Source organism: Tenrec ecaudatus, chromosome 3, assembly GCF_050624435.1.
Source record: "Tenrec ecaudatus isolate mTenEca1 chromosome 3, mTenEca1.hap1, whole genome shotgun sequence".
NCBI classification, from domain to species: Eukaryota; Metazoa; Chordata; class Mammalia; order Afrosoricida; family Tenrecidae; genus Tenrec; species Tenrec ecaudatus.
This window is the reverse complement of record NC_134532.1, coordinates 89,878,265-89,895,706: the sequence shown is the minus strand read 5'-3', so window position 1 is coordinate 89,895,706 and position 17,442 is coordinate 89,878,265. Positions and strand designations below refer to the sequence as shown.

The 17,442-nt window shown below is 40.9% G+C and overlaps 1 pseudogene; it reads right to left on the bottom strand.

Moving 5' to 3' along the window:
- Positions 1-257: 257 nt before the first annotated feature.
- On the bottom strand, positions 258-6,805 carry LOC142442303 (60 kDa heat shock protein, mitochondrial-like; annotated as a pseudogene).
- Between the last annotated feature and the right edge of the window lie 10,637 nt (positions 6,806-17,442).

Below are 17,442 nucleotides of genomic sequence, written 5' to 3'. Positions count from 1 at the left end.
TTTCCCCCAGGAATGTACAAATGTCTTTTATTCAAAAGTACAAAAATAAATTATCTATAGGCATGGCCATGACAGCAGTAAACCATTATGTCTTATCAACTGAAACCGGTAACTGATGGCGATAGGGATTTTCTCAAAACAACAGCCAATCTTTTCTTCATTTTCTTCTCTTGAACTGACTTCTCTGAAGATTTGGGTGAGGAACACTGCCTGGAGCTTCCTTGTCACAGTTCCTCAAGAAATAGCAAAGCACTATTCTAAGAATTAGAACATGCCACCTCCCATGCCCCCATGCCCCCACCCATGCCACCCATCCCACCCATGCCAGGGCCCTTCTCTTCTTTAGGAATTTCTATGGCTACAGCTTCCGCTGTGGTCAGCAGAGAGGCTACTCCAGCAGTGTCCAACAATGCAGTTCTTACCACCTTGGTTGGGTCAATGATTCCTTTTTGTACCATATTCACAAAATCTCCAGTCATAGCATCGTAACCAATTTCTGAGGAACTCTGCGTAACTTTCAACTATCAATGATCCTTCAACACCTGCATTCTTAGCAATGGTCATTGAAGGGATTTTGAGTGTTCTTTTAATAATCTCAATACCAATTTTTTGATCTTCATTTGCTGGAGTTAATGAGTTCAAGGCTGGCATGCACCGAAGCAGAGCACAGCCGCCTCCAAGAACAATGCCTTCTTCAACAGCAGCTCTCGTTGCACTGATGGCATCAGTCACTCTGTCTTTCTTCTCATTCACTTCCACATCACTTGTCCCACCAACCTGTAGCACAGCTACTCCATCTGAAAATTTTGCGAGCCGTTCATTCATTTTTCCTTTTTGTCGTCACTAGTTGTGACATCCAACTGCTCAATGATTTCTTGAATATGCTTTTCAATTTGAGCCTTGTCACCTTTTCCTTTCAAGAGCATGGCATCATCTTTGGTCACAATGACCTCTCCAGCTTTTCCTAAGTCGTGAGGCTGAACGTCTTCAAGATTCAAGGTCAATCCCTCTTCTCCATATACTGTACCACCAGTAGCAATTGCCATGTCCTTAAACTGGTTCTTTATTATCACCAAAACCTGGAGCTTTGACTGCTACAACCTGAAGACCAACTTTTAGCCTATTCAAAACGAGGTGCTTAGAGCTTCTCCATCAACATCTTCAGCAATTAAGACCAAAGGCTAACAGCAAGCATTGGCAATTTCAAGAGCAGATACAATGGCCTGGATGCTAGAAATTTTCTTTTCACTCAGTAGAACATAGGAATCCTGGAATTCACATTTTTGATCTTTGACTGTATTGATAAAATATGGAGAAATATAACCTGGGTCAAACTTCATTCCTTCAATAATTCATCATTCAATGTTTTTCCATCCTTTACTGTGATGACACCCTTTCTTCCAACCCTTTTCATTCCATCGGAAATGATGGTGCCAATTTCTTTGTCTCTGTTTGCAGAAATTGTAGTGACCTGAGCAATTTCTTCAGGAGTTGTCACAGGTTTAGATTGCTTCTTAAGCTCAGCAATTACAGCATCACCAGCTAACATCACACCTCCTCTGAGTTCCACTGGATTAGCACCTTTGTTCATCTCTCAAAGCCTTCCTTGGCAATAGAGTGTGCCAGTACCGTGGCTATGGTGGTACCACCCCCGGCCTCTTCATTTGTGCTATTGGCAACATCTTGGACAAGTTGGGCCCCAATATTCTTGTATTGATCCTTTAAGTCAATTGAAGTAATTGAAACTTCAATAGAATATACACTACTGTGGGTACCTTATTGTGCTATAAAACACAAAAATTAATAAGACAGGTATCCTCCATCAGGTTTCTTACACTCATGAACACCATCTAATTAAATAGTTATGGCTGCTATGGGAGATTTATGTTTTCTGGGTTTTGTGTATTTAATTGTAAGTATCTGAGCACCTACATGTCTTGATACACTAGAGATATCTATATATCTACCATTTTCCTGTCAGTTTATAATACCATGGTGCCTTGTGTGTTTCTGTGATGCTGGACACTATGTCATTTGTATTTCAAATAGCAGCAGGCTCACCCAAAATGAGCAGGTTTCAGCATAGCTTCCAGATTAAGAATAGACTATGAAGAAGGAATAGGCTGTCAGCTTTTGAGGAATGAGCCACGGAAAACCTTATGGAGAGCATCAGAAAATTGTCAGATAATGAAAACCTGAAGAATAAAAGCAGAACATTGCCAGATCGTACCAGAAGATAAGCCATTCAGTTGACAAGGCACTCAAAATATGACTGAGTCGAAAAGCTGCCTACTCAAAGTAGAGTCAACTATAATCACGTGGATGGAGTAAATTCTGGGGTAGTCAAGCTTTGGGGACCTTCAATTGCTGATGGCTCATGACTTAAAATGAGAAGAAACATCTGCAAACATCAATTAACAATTGGAACTTAAAATGTACAGAGTATGAATTTAGGAAAATTGGAAACTCTAAAAAATTAAATGGAATGCATAAAGACCAACCGTCTGGGTGTTGGTGAACTGAAATGGATTGGAATTGGCCATTTTGAATCAGAGAATCATATGGCTTACTAAGCTGGGAATGAGATTTAAGAGGAATAGTTCCACACCAACCTGTGTGATCACGTTGTCCCGAAGGGATCAGTTATCAGGCATCAAAGAACAAAAAAATCATATCATTGGCTGCACACCCCCATGATACAATCACCGAGGACAAATGGGTGCGAAGAAAGCTGATGGTGTCCGGCTATCAAAAGAGATAGTGTCTGGGGTCTTAAAGGCTTGAAGGTGAACAAGCGGCCATCTAGCTCAGAAGCAACAAAGCCCACATGGAAGAAGCACACCAGCCTGTGCGATCACGAGGTGCGAAAGGGACCAGGTATAAGTCATCATCCAAAAAAAAAAACCAAAACAAAAAAACACCATAGTGAATGAAGGGGGAAGTGCAGAGTGGAGACCCAAAGCCCATTTGTTGGCCACTGGAGATCCCCTCATAGAGGGATTTAGGGGAGGAGATGAGTTAGTCAGGGGGCGATATAGTACCGATGAAGAATACAGCTTTCCCCCAGATCCTGGATGCTTCCTCCCCCTAACTACCATGATCTGAATTCTACCTTGCAGGACTGGATAGAGCAAAGGTTGTACACTGGTGCATATAGGAGCTGGAGGCACAGGGAATCCAGGGTGGATGATACCTCAGGACCAGGGGTGTGAGGAGTGATACTGGGAGAGTGGAGGGTGAGTGGGTTGGAAAGGGGGAACCGATTATAAGGATCCAAATGTGACCTCCTCCCTGGGAGACGGACGGCAGAGAAGCAGGGGAAGGGAGACTCCGGATAGGGCAAGATATGACAAAATAACAATGTATAAATTACCAAGTGCTCATGAGGGAAGGGGGAGCAGGGAGGGAGGGGAAAAAAAGAGGACCTGATGCAAAGGGCTTAAGTGGAGAGCAAATGCTTTGAAAATGATTAGGGCAAAGAATGTACAGATGTGCTTTATACAATTGATGTATGTATGGATTGTGATAAGAGTTGTATGAGCCCCTAATAAAATGTTTTAAAAAAATAAAACAACAACAACAAAAAAGAGGAATAGTTCTGCAGTCAACCTCAAAAAGGACATTTCCAGATCTATCTTGAAGTACACTGCTGTCTGTGATCGGATACTATCTATCCACATCCAAGGACATCCAATCAATACAAGTATTATTCAAATAATGCACCAACCACTTAAGCTGTTGTTCTTGTTAGGTGCCCTCGAGTTCAGAGCAGCTGTATGTAAACCAAAATGAAACACTGTCCAGTCCTGGCCACCCCACCGAGTGGTCTTATATTTGAGCCCATCAGCACAGCCACTGTGTCAATCCATCTTCTCTTGGGTCTTCCTCTTTTTTCTTGACCCTCCATTTCATTGAGCATGATGTCCTTCTCCAGGGACCAGTTTCTCCTGACAATAGTCCAAAGTACATGAGATGAAGTCATACCATCCTTGCCTCCAAGAAGCATTCTAACTGCATTTCTTCCCAGACAGGTCTATTTGTTCTTTCGACAGTCCATGGTATGTTCATCATTCTTCACCCACACCATAATTCAAATGTGTCCATTCCTCTTTGGTCTTCCCTATTCGATGTCCAACTTACACACGCATAAGGGGAGATTGAAAATACCATGGCTTGCATCTGGCAAAACTGAGTCCTCAAAGTAACATAGTTTCTTTAAAAAATTCTAAAGAGGTCTTATGCAGCAGATTTACAATTTGTTGTGGTGTTGTTTGAGCTCTAGACTGCTGCTTCCAAAAACATTTAATTGTGGAGAGATTAATAAAGCTAGTAATGAAGAAATTGAAGAATTCAACCAATGTCTTCAGTCTGAAATCGATCAAACATGCAATCAATATGCATTGATAATTATTGGTGATTGGAATGCAAAACTTGGAAACAATGAGGAAAGAATGGTACTTTGAAAATATGATTTTGGTGATAGAAATGAAGCTGGAGATGACAGGATAGAATTTTACAAGACCAATGACTTGTTCGTAGAAAATGCCCTTTTCAATAACACAGAGGCTATACACAGAGACATCTCTTGATGGAATACACAGAAATCAAACTGACTGTATATGTAGGAAGAGATGATGGAGAAACTCAATATCAGCAGTTAAAACCGGGCCAAGTGTTGAATGTAGAACAAGCCATTATTTGCTCATATGTAACTTTATGTTGAAGCTAAAATGAATAAAACCAGTTCATGAGAGCCAACATACTCAAATACTCAAAATACCCAAATTTCAAGAACAGCTCAAGAATGGATTTGACGCAGTTAACACTAATGACAGAAAACCCGATAAGTTTTGGGATGACATCAATAATATAATTCATGAATTAATCAAAGGCCTTTACAAAGAAAAGGAAAGGAAAAAAGTAGACGTCAGAAGAGACTCTGAAACTTGCTCGTAGTCATAGAGTAGTTAAGGCAATGGAAGGAATGATGAAGGCAAAGAGCCGAAAAACAACTTTCAAAGGGAAGCTTGAGAAGACAAAAATATGATAATGAAATTGGCGAAGACCTAGAACTAGAAAACCAAACCGGAAGAACAAGCTCAGCATATCTTATTTTTGTTTGTTTGTTTGAATGAACATGTATGTCACTGAAGCCTCTAAGTCCACTTCAGTTTTACTTTTTCTCCACTTTTAGCCACTCGGACCAATATTTGATCTCAGGGGTAAGGAATCTGAAGGGCGTAATTTTTTTTAAATGGAGCAATTTTTTATTGAATTGATTTCTTTCCTGTTAAACCCTCCATTTCAGCATATCTTAAGCTGAAAGAACTAAACCAAGAGTTCAAGCCTCAAATTGCAATATTGAAAGATTCTATGGGTGAAATATTTAATGATGTAGCATCATTCATGGATCAAAAGAAGATGGAAAGAATACAGTTATGATATCCAAGAGAACAAGTCTATATTCCATAATTTCGAGAGGTAGCATATGGGCAAGTACCAGTGGTGCTGAAGGAAGTAGTTCAAGCTGCACTGAAAGCATTAGCCAAAAGCAAGGCTCTGGAATTGATGGAATGCCAATTGACATGTTTCAACAAGCACTGGAACCACTCATTCAATTATGCCAGGAAATTTAGAAGACAGCTACTTAGCCAACTGATTAGAAGAGATTCATATTTGTACTCATTCCAAAAAAGGCAACCCAACAGAATCTGCAAATTATAGAACAATATAAGTGATATAACATACAAGTAAAATTTTGCTGAAGATCATACAACATACAATGTTGCATCCATACATTGATTGGAAGCTGCTTGACATTCAGGTCAGATTCAGAAAACTAAGTGTAACAAATGATTTCGTTGCTGACATCAGATGAATATTGGCAGAAAGCAAAGAATACCAGAAAGATGTTTACTTGTGTTTTATTGACAAAAGCATTTAACAGTATGGATCATAACACACAGATTCCCTTGAGAAGAATGGGGATCTCAGAATACTTCATTGTGCTTATGTGTAACCTGTACGCAGATCAAGAGGCAGTTGTGTAAACACAAATAGGGAATACCGCATGACTTGAAATCATGGAATGTGTGCATCAGGGTTGTATACTCTCACTACCCTTATTTAATCGGTGTGCTGAAAAAATAATCAAAGAAGCGTCATTAAATAAAAAAGAATGGGGTTTCTGGACTGGAGGAAGGCTTATTAACAACCTGCGATTGCAGATGACACAGCCTTCTCCAATGAAAGTGAAGAGAACCTGAAAGCAAAGCACTTACGAATGAAATTCAAGCTTGAAGCCGTCATTATGAATTGCCATTCAGTGTGAAGAGAACCAAAATCTTTACACCTGGGCCAGTAGGTAACATCATAATAAGCAGAGGAAAGATTGACGTTCGCGAGGATTTTGTCTTTCTTGGATCCACAATCAATGCTGATGGAAGTAGCAGTCAAGAGATTAAAAAACAAAACAAAAAAAGCCTTGTATTAGGTAAATCTGCTGCAGAAGACCTTTTTAAAATGTTGAAAAGCAACAATGTCACTTTTAGGACTAAGGTGCACCTGACACAAATGATGGTATTTGGTATTTTCAGTTGCCTCACATGCATGTGGAAGTTCGACATCGAATAAGGAAGACCAAAGAAAAATTGATGCACTTGTATTATGGTGTTGGGGAAGAATAGTGAAAAGTACCATGAACTTCAAAAAGGACAATCAAACCTGTCTTGGAAAAGTACAGGCAGAATCCACCTTCGAAGCAGGTGAGGGATGGTGAGACCTTTTCTTGGCCAATGCTGAACATGTTATCAGAAGACACTAGTTCCCTGGAGAAGGACATCATGCTTAGTAAAGTAGCAGGACAGCGAAGAAGAAGATGACCCTGGACAAGATGCAGTGACACAATGGCTGCAACAATGGGCTAAAATCATGTACACTGGTCCAGATCAGAGCTGGAAACACAGGGAATCCAGGACAGATAAACCCCTCAGGACCAATAATGAGAGTAGCGATACCAAGAGGGTAAGGGAAATGTGGGGAAACCAATTGCAATGATTTCATATAATCCCTTCCCTGGAGGACAGACAAAGAAAAGTGGGTGAAGGGAGACATCAGTCAGTGTAAGACATGAAAAAAAAATTGATAAATGATCATGTGTTCATGGCAACATGGTTGCCATGATGATGATACATATGTTCTTGACACAATGGATGTATGTATGGATTGTGATAACAGTTGTATGAGCCCCCAATAAAATGATTAAAAAAAAGATCATGTGTTCTTGGGGAAGAAGTGGGGAAAATGAGGAGCTGATACCAAGGGCTCAAGTAGAAAGAAAATGTTTTGAGAATGATGATGGCAACAATTGTACAAATGTGCTTGACACAATGGATGGGTGGATGGATTGTGATAAGAGTTGTACGAGCCTCCAATAAAATGATTAAAACAAAACAAATAAACAACAATGGGCCCAAACATAAGAATGATTGTGAGACTGGCATGGGTCTGGGCAAATGTTTTGGTCTGTTGTGTTGGGGTCACTATGAGTCTGAACCAACTTGACAGCACTGAACACCACCCACAGCAGCAGCAGGGACAACAGCAGCGACAACACTGCCCCTGGGATCCACATTTGTGTCATAGGCGAACTGTGCTTCATAGGGGTTTCAATCGCTGAAATTTTGGAGGTATATTGCCAGGATTTCCTTCTACGGTGCCTCTGAGTCATGCATGCCTCCAACATTTTGGTTTGTAGTCAAGTGCATTCATTGTTTCTGTTTGTTTGTTTGTTTTGCACCACACAGAGGCTGGAACAGAAAGATCTATTCATGAGCTGTTTTCTCCTCACCTCCAGTGAAACATGCGTCCTCCCTGGAAATTGAGATAAAGAGTTTATTCAGAGACTCCCTTTCTTTAAGCACCTTCTATATTTAGATCACATGGAGAAAGAGTTATTTCTGGCAGTGGGCTGAGGGAAGTTCTGTGTGTGTGTGTTGCTACTGTGTACATAAAATATATGTCCGTGTGTGCTGACAATTATAGAATTCTGCTGGCTATGATTAAGATTATTATCTCCCATGATTCCTTCAGTATTTCCTCCCATTCCTCTCCTCTCATAAATGTACAAATGTATATATACAAGCTGATTTTAAAGAATATCTAACAAATGATATGGCATATTTGCCTACCAATGAGGACCAGTGTCACCATAAACAACCAGTATGACCATACTGGGACACAGGAGGTAATATATGCATAGCTTATATAATGGATTACCACCCTCCCACCCAAACACAAAATTAACCCTTGAATTTCTACAGCCTCCTCTGCCAACCTGATTTATCTTCTTCCCTCAATGAAGACAGACAAGAGAGAGGAAGGAAAAATGGACAGACAGTTTAAGAATTGGGCAAGCTACCCTTTAAAAGAACAGAAGAGTGAACATAGGACATAGGAATGAACAGGAGAAGATATTTTATACTTTTTGGGAGACTTCACTTTAGTGGATGTTCATAATAGAGACACATCTGTTTAAGGGAGAAAGAACGGAGGAATCAAAGGAAGGAAAAGATGATGTGAAAACTATATGGAAAAGAGAGTATCTTGGAGTTGGAAAAAGAAAATCTCAAAAGATCATGAACAAGAATAAGACATTTTAATAAGTGTTTCTCTAGATTACGTGTTTTCACTTCCTTTTAGTGTTCTTTGTGAAGTGGAAGAATATTGCTCTTACATTTCCCTCAAACTGGAGGTCTTGTGTCTACCAGCTTACGCACCAAAAAGAGGTGTGTGGGACCTTTCGAATCCTATCACTTTGCTCATAGTCCCTGCTGAGGGCATGAGAGTGGCTGAGCGTGTGGTGTTGTATTGCAAAATCTGTCCTCAACTTGTTATAACTTAGGAAAGGCTCATGACCTGTAAATTGGCCCGTGACTACGAGGTATTCTAATAACAAAGATTACTTAGTTTGTCCATTTTCTCCTCTTGCGAATCTGTACCAGAAATATCAGTACATTCATCAACTGTAATTCTGTTGTTTGTTAGCTACTGTAGGCCCTGATTCACGGCAATCCCATGCACAATGAAACACAATGCTCTTTGGTCTGGCACCATCCGCATGATCAGTTTTGGATCTAACTATTGAGATCCCTGAGTTTCATCAGCTGATTTTCAGAAGTAGTTTGTCACATTCTGGAAGTTCTGTTGAAATCTGCTCAGACTCAAAGCAGCACGTAGATGAGTAATGATTGCACATGAGGTACTGTGGTAGCTATGTAGTCTCGTTTCAACGTAAAGATAGTAAGAGGGAAGGGGTGGAGTCTAGCTTGTCAGTCAGGTCACAGCCTGATGATGCCTCCTTGTGGGCTTGGCCTTCTCTTCCTCCCTGGAGGCAGGACACACCTTCTCTCTGCTTCACCTTCCTGCTGAGGAGACACCCTCTGGTGCTGGAGGAGCTATGTGGAGATGCTCCCATTGCCACTAGATCCAGAAGATTTTTGACCCACCAGCTTGTGATCTTCCTGCATTCAGCATCATAGCATGTGCTGCGTGAGTCTGAAGAGGAGCTCATAGACTGGTATTGAATATATGGGCTAATACTGGACTTATGGTCTTGATCTGGACTGGGCAGGGATGTTCTCTTAATATACAATTATTCTTAGCTATAAAGCTCTTGCTTGCACATATATGAGTGTCTCTGGATTTGTTTCTCTAGTCAACCCAGACTAACACGGGTACCGTGGCCAGGAATCACACCTGGTTCTCCCACATGGACGGGAAGAATTCTACCAATGAATCATCACCCGTGTCCGCCCTCCTACGGCTACTGAGTTCCTAATATGTGCGCAACACAACAATGCACTGAAAGGAAGGACAACAAGCAAATACAGTATATACTCGAGTACAAACTGACCTGCCTATCAGGTGAGGCACCTAATTTTACCAAGAAACCTGCATTAAAAATGTGCTGAAAAACATGGCTTATAAGCAAGATGTTTCTGATAGTGGAAAGTGCTATGAAAAAAACTGAAACAGGATGATTTGTTAGAATGTTATTGGAAGAGAGTGCTCCTTTAACTAGAGCGGTCAGGGATGGCTTCTCCGAGGTGGCGAACCTTGAACTGAGACTTGAGAAGAACTGGAGGTGCTGTGTCTCAGAGAAGGGTCACCGCAAGAGTAAATCCCAGAAGTAGAAATAAGCTTGACATGTTTGTCTGGGGGGGAGTGAATGAGAGGTGGCGTCAGGGTGGAGAGATAGACAAGACCCACATGAGTTAGAGTTGTGGATTTTATTTTAAGTGACCTGAGAAACCATGGGAGGTTTGGAGCAGGGAAACAAGACCTGATTTTTGTGTTTAAAAGATTGTTTAGATGGGCGCTGAGATGGGGAGCAGAGTGGAAGTGGGGAGACTGTTTAGAAGGCTGCTACGGCCAAGAATGATGGTGTCTTGGACTAGGGTGGTGAGGTGATGAGGGCACTAAGTGGACAGGATTCAGGATGCATACATCAAAGGGAGAGATGGCAGGGCGTGTCGACCGATTGGATGAAGGATGTGAAAAGACTGAAAGGTCAAGCTTCTGTTTGAGTAATTCTGGATGATGGAAGGACCTTGTTTAGGGGGAAAATTAAGACGGAATTGTTCACAGTGAGAACTGATACTTAAATCTTTGGTGTTAAAGGAAGAGCTAGAGAGTTCATATGGGAAATTTATGAAGAAACAGAAGCTACGAGGAAGCAGAAAACTTACCTTAGTGTACAGGCAGCGGTTCAAAAGAACAGCGTTTGGGTGCGGAGCCAGCCAGGGGTGGGAGAAGAACAGAACTAGGCCCTGAGTGAGAAAAGTTATGTTACACGTATTGTGGCTTGAGTTGTGTCCCTCAAAAATATATATTGTAAATGCCTGTGGTTATAATTCCACTTGGAAATAGGTTGTTTTTGTTATATTAATGAGGCAGGAGTCGTGCAGAATGTATCTTTTGAGATATATTGAGATTAAGTGAAAGCTAGCAAGCAAAGATGTCAAACTGCCACTGAGTCAATACTGACTCATAGTGACCCTGTGGGACAGAATGAACTACCCCTGTGAGTTTTAAGGACTGTAACTATTTATGAGAGTAGAAAGTCCTGGTGATTTCAAACTGTGGACCTTGTGGGACTGCAGCTCAATGCATCACGACAGCAGAGCTTCAGCAAGCTAAGACAGGAGAAGAGAGATAGTGAGCTACAAAAGACTGCTCAGGAACAGAAACTCGAGACCAGGGCCCTCTTCCCAGAGCTGACACACAGAGAAAGCCTTATCCTAGAACTGACATGTTAAATGCGAACTTCCAGCCTCCTATTCTCTGAGAAAATAAATTTGTTTGTTAAAGCTACTCCCTTGCATTTCTGTTATAGCAGCACTAGATAACTAAGACAACACATGTATGACGTGGAGAGACTACTCAGTATCCAGGACTATCTCCAAGTCTGATCATTTCCCAGTCTCCCCAAATGCTATCTCTTTTGTCTTGAGAGTGTTTAGCATTCTATAGCATTGGCTAAACTAAAAACATTATCAATGTGTAGTGGTTATGCACTGGACTGCTAACCAAAAGGTCAGCAGTTTAATACCACCAGCAAGCTTCTTGGGAGAAGGATGAGGCTTTCAATTCTTGTAAAGATCTAGTCTTGGAGCCTCACAGGGGCAGTTTTATCCTGTCCCATAGGGTTGCTATGAGTCAGCATTGACTCAATGGCCGTGGAAGTGGTGTGTAAGGGGGATGACTGATAATTTTCTCTAACATAAAATGATAATGATGTCTCTAAGGTGAACCAGACATATGTAAACGATAGATCTATGAATGGCTTTGTACAATATAAGAACAATTCACTTTGATGACTTGGGCCTGCTTGATGCTTGCCTTTATGAAGAAATCACTGAAGAGATGGGTGCTACAGCAAAGTATGGTGAAGAAACCAAGATGGAAGGCTATCAGAAACAATAGTGTCTCAGGTTTTAAGGTTTGTCTTCCAACAAGCAGCCATCTAAGTCAATTGTCAACTAAGTTCCCATGGCAGAAGCATGCCAGCCTATGTGATCCAAGGATTGTACATAATAAAATCCAAACCCGAAGAAGGGAATAGTCTCAGAGATTAAATTGTGAATACCTGGTTAGCAGAATGCTATGAATGAGAGTGGAAGCCAAAATCCATGTGCAGGGTCCACACATAGATTAGGCTTCTGGTGAATCCCCTCTTTACCCTAGTCCAGGATTGTGAATAGGTTTGTTATCAGACAGCATTGTAAAGTCCATTATGGTAGACATAACCCCTCATTGGCATTGAGTTTATGCTGATTGATAGTGACCCTCTAGGAGAGGGTAGATCTGCCCCAATGAGTTTCTGAGATTCTAACTCTTAAAAAAATATTTTATTTTAAGAAATCATTTTATTCGGGGCTCTTATAACAATCCATACATCAATTAGGTCAAGCACATTTGTATATATGTTACCATCATCGTTTCTAAAACATTTTCTTTCTGCTTGAGCTCTTGGTATTAGCTCCTCCTTTTTCCCCACCCCTGCCTCCCCTTACCCTTGATAAGTTATTTTTATTTTCATATTTTACACCATCTGCTGTCTCCTTTCACCCAGGTTTCTGTTGTTTGTCCACTTGTGTGTGTGTGTGTGTGTGGTGGTGGTGGTGGTGGTGGTGGTGGTGGTGGTGGTTGTATGTTGATAATTGCAATTGGTTCCTCCTGATCCTGTTTACACCTCATGATCACACAGGTTGGTGTGCTCCTTCCATGTGGGCTTTGTTGCTTCCCAGTTAGATGGCTGCTTGTTTAACTTCAAGCTTTCAAGATCCCAGATGCTGCATCTTGTAATAGCCAGACACCATCAGCTTTCTTCACCACATAAGCTTATGTACCCATTTTCTCTTCAGGGATTTTATAGGGAAGGTGAGTATCACAGAATGTCAGATTATTAGAACAAAATGTTCTTGTGTTGATGGAGGACTTGAGTAGAGGGCCAATGTCTGCCTGCTACCTTAATACTTAACTAATATGTACATAGACCTATATCCTTATAGTTACATATTAATATATTTACATATGTACATGCCTATGTTTATACCTCTATAAACACCTTTTGCCTTTTAGTTCTTTCTTCTATTTCAGTGGTTCTCAACCTTCCTGATGCTGTGACCCTTTAATACAGTTTGTCATGTTGTGGTGAACCCTAACCATAAAATTATTTTTGTTGCTACTTCAGAACTGTAATTTTGCTACTATTATGAATTGGGCAATCCCTGTGAAAGGGTGTTCTACTCCCAAAGGGGTTGCAACCCACAGATTGAGAACCACTGCTCTATTTCCTTTTACTTCACACCTGTCCCACTATTATTTTCAAATTAATTTTACTTGTCTTGTTGTTCCCTTGTCCCTGGGTTTGTTGCTTCGTTCCTTCCTTTTCCGCACCACCTCTGTCTCCCTGTCCCCTCCCCCCACCCCCCGCCCCGCCCAGGAACCATTGGTCCCTTTGTTGTGAGATTATAACTCTTAAGGGGAGTAGAAAGCCTCACCTTTCTCCTGTGGAGAAGCTGGTGGTTATGAACTGCTGTTCTTGAAGATTGCAGCAGAATGCATAGGCACTACACCACTGGGCTCCCCTTGGTAGATATAATTAGGTTAAAATGTAGTATCTTATTATTTTATCTCCCTTTTGACCTATTTAAAAGTTGTTTCAGTTTTAAAAGAGAAAGGAACAATGAAGAATAAATACACATGAATTAAGCCCTCAGGGATTCCCCTCTGACCATATACCAGTGATGTCAATAGTCTTGCTATCTTGCAGAATGCATTGGGAAGTCGATTATTGTGGATGTAATTAGGTTAAAAGTTTACACCTTATCATTTGATCTCCATTTTGGCCCATTTAAAATTTGTTCTACTTTAAATATTTCCTACTTCCTTTTTGATTGAGGTTTTTCTCTCTTTTAGTTTGTTATTATTGTTAGTTTTTATGTTCTTTTTTGGGAGTATTTTTTCAGTGTATGAAATTCAGGAGAGGTAAATCAATGGAGACACCAACTAGATTAATGGTTTCTTGGGGCAATGGCAAGAGAGGTTGGGTGAGATTGGGCCCTAATAACAATGAGTACAAGAAAGAAGAAAAGATTCTAAAGTTGATTGTGGTAATGATTGTACAACTCTTCCTGATATGAATGAACGATTGAATTGTGTGATACATGAATTATGTAAAAATAAAACTGTTGAGAAAGAACACACAAAAAATTTGGGCCTTTTAATTGAGATTGAAGCTCCGTATAACATTGCTTTTGTGGGATAATGAACATCTATCTTACATTGATTTGAAAGAATTTTTCAGGCACTTATGTCACAAAAATGAAAGAATTTCTTTTCTCATTTCTTTGTGTAAACTTATAGTACACGGAGTCAAAATATTAATACAGTTTAATATTTCTTCTAAATAGTGTTCCTTGCTGATTTAAGTTTGGATAGAGGAGATGGGGCCAGAACTTGGAGGCCAGGTCTTACCAATCCAGATAGTTTAAACCAGGCTATGTGGACCCATTTGAAACTTTTTGAGAATTAAACAAATCAGAATATATCAGGATATTTGAATTTATGATCTGGTCATCTGTGTTAGTTCTGGGTGGACTAGAGAAACAAATCTAGGGAGACTCATATGTGTATAAGAAGGAGCTTTATATAAAAGAGCAATCGTATATTGAAAAAACAACCCAGTCCGGATCAAGTCTGTAAGTCCGATATTAGCCCATACCAGTCTATAAATCCTTCATCAGACTCACACAACACATGCAATGATGCCGAGTGCAGGAAGATCACAGGCCAGTGGGTGGAACATCTTGGGAATCTAGTGGCGGTGGAAACATCTCAGTGCTTGCGTGGGACCCAAGTGGCTCCTCCAGCTCCAGGGCTCTGGCCCCACCAGTATAGTTCCATCTGGCTTGTCATCAGGAATATCTCACAGAGAGAGTGTGCATCCCCCTCCGGGGGGCAGTGGGGGGGAGGGGGGAAGACAAGAGTTCCCAGAATCCTCAGAAGAAGGCCATGCCCACACAGAGGCCTCATTGGCTATGACCTGGTTGACAGACTAGGATCCACCCCTTCACAAATTGACAGATTATGCAACTGCCACATCATTGTACAGTAGAACCCCAGACCTCGATGCTAATCTGTTCTAGAAGGAGCATTCAGATGCAATGTGGTCGGGTTCCGAATCCATTTTTCCCATAAGAAATAACTTAAAACGATGAATCCATTCTCGACCACCAAGTTTTTACCCTAACCTTGCCTTTTTATATACCTTACACAGAAATTTCAAAGCAAATAAGTTCAGAGTTAAATAATATAATTTAAATAAGAAACACAACATTAAAATTTTTTTTAACCACTACAGTATGGCCCAACCTTGAGACTGATGAGGGTCTGGATCTGTGGACACGGATGTGGAGAGGAGTTATGGAGAGAGAGTCATTGTTTGGAAGGGGAATCCCTTCTTTTGCCTTTTTTTTGGTAGGACTTGGCTGTCTTTCTCTAAAAAAAAATAAAAAATCTGCCTAATGTGGTCTGCTGTTGGTGTTTCCTTAACTCTTTCCTGAATGGGTTAACTAAATTATCATCAACAATATCGGTAAAACGGTTAACCAGTTTCTTATCATGATGATTCTTTTCAAAAAAACTTGTTTTAGGACACATGCTTTTTATCTGAAAAAGTACAAAAAGCCACTAAAACTAAAAAAAAAATTGGAGCAAAAACGCTTGGAACACAACTGCAAAAGGTTTAAACAACGCGTACCAACGCCAACTAACGCCGAGTGACCAAAACATGAACTACTTTTGTTTACCAAAAGCACGGACGTCGGATTAGATTCCGATGTTTTGTTTGAGCTCCGATGCAAAATTTTCTCAACAGTTCGCGTCGAAATCCGATGAAGTCGAGTACTGGTGCGGTTGAGTACCGGGGTTCCACTGTGTACATTTGAGACTGGAAGAAGAATCGGAGATCAAGTGGAAACAGGTTTAAGCATGAGATGGCGGGTCCTTGGCTGAGATGCACGTGTAAAGAGAAATGAGTTATCAAAGTAATATGAAGGAACATGAGATACCGGATCATGGTGGAACTGGGAAGAAGTAGCCAGAAGGAGAGTGATTTTGAGTTTGAGTGCTGAAGCGCAGTGACTTGGCTTCCCACTGCGATATCCTCAATGCTTCACGCAGTGCTTGGCAGGTGTGTACTAAGTATTTGCAGAGAGAATGAAGTACATTTGTATTACCCGAATGTGACGTTACCCAGGCAACTTTTGTAAATCGATCTTTCTTTTGCTCTTGTGCTTCAAAATCAGAGCAAGAATCAAACATATAATGTGGGTTTTCTTTCCCATTAGCAGATGGGTTTGTTTTATGGTGTGTTTCATGTGTTAGCCTTTTATCTTTCACTAGCAATGAATTTTAGCTTCCTCAAAGGAAGATGCTTTTAAGACTTTCCCCTTACCTTTAAAGCAACAAAATAATTTACTGGTAGACCAGGCTAACATATACCCATTTACTTCTTCCATAAAGCCATGAAGAGTGATGTATTTTTATTAATATTTGCTTGTTTTGTGTGGTTTATGGGAACTGGGAGGAATGATTGACTAACAGGGAGGAAGCCTAAGGGGCTAGAGTTTATACCCATGACATTCTCATTATACAAGCTTTTATGAAAGTCTTGAAATTTATGGAATACAGACTGTTTAGATGGCTAAAATCCCTGCCCCTGCTCAAGCGGACAGGCCAAAATAGTTTGATGGAAATGATCTAAACAGGAGACAAAGAAAACTGGTGTGACACAGGGCAAGTAAGGAGTTTGCTGGCTCTCATTTTCTTCATGTGTTAAAAAGAGAGACTTGGCATGGTAGTTAGGGATTATGTCAACTAGACATTCCAGGCTAGGGTGGAGTCAAACGTGTCAATCAAGTCAAAGTCTGATTAAACCTCCTCGATGTCATAACGATTTGTATAAGAGTGAGAGACTCTGGGAACCGCTCTCTTCTGCAACTTCACCTTCCGCCTTGAAGTCCCGCTTTTGGCAGGACAGTCCTGAATTTTTACAATTTTTCCCATGTCCCGCGGCGTTTTAAAATAGTCCCGAGTTTTGGAAAGAATGCACGACAAGCTAGGGTATACGGTTTTCGGCTGCCATGTGGCTACTTTGCCAGCATATGATGTTTATCGATGGTGTCTCCCTTTAGCAATGTTAAAATCTGGTCACCTTGTCCTTGGGACTTCGTTCTGGGACCTCACGGACACTCCATGTCTGCCTGCAGGGGTAGCCCCTGTGGACCGCCCAGCCCTGGCTGCTGTGGTGCCCTGCCTTGTCCCCCTGACCTTACCACAGCACTCTGCACTCACTGGCTTGTGATCTTGCTGTTT